Here is a 4,027-nt window from a genome sequence, read left to right on the forward strand (position 1 = left end):
GGTGATGAACAGGTCAGGAGGGCAGTGCTGAGTTGAAGGCTAGGGACTGGGATAATGTAAGGGGAGGGGAAATGAGGAAACTGGTGAAGTCCACATTGATCCCGTGTGGTTGCAGTGTCCCAACGCGGAATATGAGGCGTTCTTCCTCCAGGCATTGGGTGGTAAGGCTTTGGCGATGGAGGAGGGTCAGGACTTGAATGTCCTTGGTGGAGTGGGAGGGGGAGATGAAGTGTTGTTTCCTTAGTCAGGATCTATGAAACTTTCCTATCTTTCATTAAAGAGACTTGGTGGAATAGTGGTAATGGATTTAGAAGTGTACAAGGTGACTTGATCTCAACCAATAAGATCGAGGGATGTTTCTCCCTCTGGGGGTGCCCTGAACTCAGGGTGACCGTTTAAAAATAAGCCGTCATCCAATTTACACGGAGAAAGTTCTCTCTCAGAAACGCGTGTGTCTTTCTTCCTCAAAAGGCAGTGGGAGTGGGGGTATTTGAATATTGTTAAGGTAGAGGCAGCAACGAGATGAAAGCTTAGTAGGAGGTAGACATTAGAGTTGAGGTTGCAGTCAGCTAAGCCGTGACCTGAATGAACAGCAAAGCAGTCCTGATGGGCCAAATGGCCTACTTCTGCTCCTAACACATCTGTTTGTACGTCGCCGGGCGAATAATCCAGAGACTTCTACCTGGTGGCTTGGGTTAAAATCCCATCAGGGCATCGACTCAGCCCATCAAGCAACTGTTGATTGTGGCCAGAACCCACCCAGTTCACTTAAGTGCTTTAGGGAAGGGAATCTGGTCTGGCCCTACATGTAACTCCAGGCCCAGCTTGACTCTTGATGCCATCCAAACTGGCCTTGCAAGCCACTCAGTTTGGGGTCAGTTAGGGATGGGTGACAAATGGCCAGTGATGACCAACCCTCCCCAACCCGTGAAAAGACCAGGAAGGATACAGACCTTGGGAACGGAGGAAGATTCAGAAGAAAGTTCCTTCACTGAGTTCTCCTTGTCTGCTGTTTATGAGCTACAGAAATCTTCGAGGAGAAAGTGAGGACTGCAGATGCTGGAGATCAGAGCCGAAAATATGTTGCTGGAAAAGCGCAGCAGGCCAGGCAGCATCCAAGGAGCAGGAGAATCGACGCTCTGGGCACAAGCCCTTTCCTGGGGAAGGGCTCGTGCCCGGAGCATCTATTTTCCTGCTCCTTGGATGCTGCCTGGCCTGCTGCGCTTTTCGAGCAACACATTTTTGGCTATGAGCTACAGAAGGCAACTGTGGCAAACAGGCAGACACACAGACTCACAGACTCACACATACATACAGATACACACACGCACACACACACATGCACGTGCACACACACAAACACACACACACAGACACACACATACACAGATACACACACTCACACACAGACACACACACGCACTCACACGCACACACACAGACACACTCAAACACACGCACTTGCACACAGACACAGACACACACATTCACACACACACACTCACACACAGACAGATACACGCGCTCACACAGACACACACTCAGATACACACGTGCGCACACATTTACACATGCACAGACACACGCATTCAAACACACACAGACACACACTCAAACACACACACATGCACACGCACACACACACACACATTCACACACAGACACAGACACACACACACACACACACACTCACACGCAGCCACTCACACACAGACACACACTCACACTCACACATGGACAGAAACACATGTGCGCACACACACACACTCACATGCAGACACACACTCAGACACATGCACGCATGCACACACACAGACACAGACACACTCAAACAGGCACATACACACACACATACCCACACTCATACAGACACACACACACACACAGTTCCTTTGTGCTGACTGTTCGAGAGCTCTGCCTGAGACTGAGGTCTCTTTTGTGGCCTGGTATGACTGGTTTTCCTGAAATAGCAAACTCTGGATCATATCTGCTATTTGTCCCAGTATGACTGTGCACAGCTACTCACATGTCCCCGACAAGACAAGAGCACTTTCTGCAGATGATGGAAGGTGATGGTAAGTTTGATCAGATGCTTCTGCAGTGGAAGTGGTGATTTGTCACAACAATTAAAGAATGACGAGATCACCAATCATTCTGAACACCCAGCATAACATTCACCTCCGGGGCCTACATCCCTGACCAATGGTGAGGAAGCTCTCTACACTCATACATGATGTGGAGGTGCCAGTGTTGGACTGGGGTGGACAAAGTCAGAAGTCACACAACATCAGATTATAGTCCAACAGGAGCGTACGGTCCGAAAGCTTGTGATTTCAAATAAATCTGCTGGACTATAACCTGGGGTCATGTGACTTCTGACCTTGTCCATCCCAGTCCAACACCGGCACCTCTATATCTTTCAATGAGGCAAAATATCCTGAAATGTATCACAGCAGCAACCGGGCACTCAGAGACAGACAATAAACGATGGGCTGGCTAACAATGTCCACATCCTGCAGACGGTTTAAAAACAGAGTGATGTGGAACTATCGACATGAGAGGCTTGCATTTCTGTAGCATCTTTTCCGACCTCAGTTCACGATGCGACACAGCCAATGAAGTATTTCGAAAGTGTACTCACTGTTGTTATGATTGAGATGAGGCAGCCAATCTGAACACAGTAAACTCCCATAACCTGCAATGTGGTTGTGAGCAGATATGTAGTTCAGGAAATAATGTTGGGAAGGAAACTGGGATTAAATCTCTGAATCGGAACGGAACCTACAGCTCTCTGACTCTAATATCACATGTTTGCTGATGACTGCACAACGTTGTGCACTATTTTGTTTTTGTTTTCAAATAAACCTATTGGACTATAACCTGGTGTTGTGTGACCTCTGACCACATTCATACAGCCTTACAACTACCTCTGCATTTTATGATTTGACAGTGCAGAAGTCCTCAGTCTGTGTTTCCTTCTCCTGATTGCTATGTCAGGTTGGATCTCGCACTCTCACCTCTGACGTGTGAGCAAAGGGTCCAGATTGACACTTCCAATGGTGCAGGAGCCTGACTGTGGTTTTACGTTCTCTAATTGAATTAATAATAGGAGGCAGTGGCTCAGCGATAATCCAGTCTAATGTTCTAGAGATGTGGCTTCAAATCCTCAGCATACGAGCTGGTAGAATTTAGATTCGGTTAATTAAATCTACAATGTAAAGCTAGTCTCAAGAGTAGTAACCCTGAAACTATCATTGAACATAAAAAATCCAGTTGGTTCACTAATGCCTTTTAAGGAAGGAAATCTGCCATCAATACCCAGTCTGGCCTTCATGTGACTCCCAACAATGTGATTGACTAATAGAGATCTTCTGAAGTGATCTGGTTAGTTATTTAATTCAGGAGAAATTGGAATAAGGAACAGGAACACTTACCAATATAAAATGAAATAATTCTTTGTTTTTCAAAACTGAGCACTGAAATATTCATGATTTAACTAAGGTGTATCATTTATACTGGATTTCCTAAGGTTGCCAAGCTGTGCAGACAAATGTGGGAAATCAGCAGAGATCATTAACTGTTGCAACTCTAAATGGCTGGATCCCATTTGAAATCAGTCAAATGATAGACATCACAGATAGAATATAACAAAGGGATCTGATACTGGAGATCTGAAACAAAACAATATCTGGGGAGAGAGAAACAGAGTTAGCGTTTTGAATTTCTCATTGATTATATTTAAGACTGAGATAGATAGGTTCTTGAGCATCAAGGGGATCAAGGGTTACGGGAGAAGGCAGGAGATTGGGGTTGAGAAACTTATCAGCCATGATTGATTGGCAGGAAAGAGACAAAAAACTGCAGACGCTGGAATCCCAATGTAGACAAGCAGGAGACTGGAAGAACACAGCAAGGCAGGCAGCATCAGGAGATGGGGAAGTCAACCTTTTGGGTGTAACCCTTCTTCAGGACTTATCTAGACTTCTCCAATCCTGAAGAAGGGGTATATCCGAAAGGTTTGACTTCC

This window comes from Chiloscyllium punctatum, chromosome 9 (assembly GCF_047496795.1).
Source record: "Chiloscyllium punctatum isolate Juve2018m chromosome 9, sChiPun1.3, whole genome shotgun sequence".
Taxonomy (NCBI): Eukaryota; Metazoa; Chordata; class Chondrichthyes; order Orectolobiformes; family Hemiscylliidae; genus Chiloscyllium; species Chiloscyllium punctatum.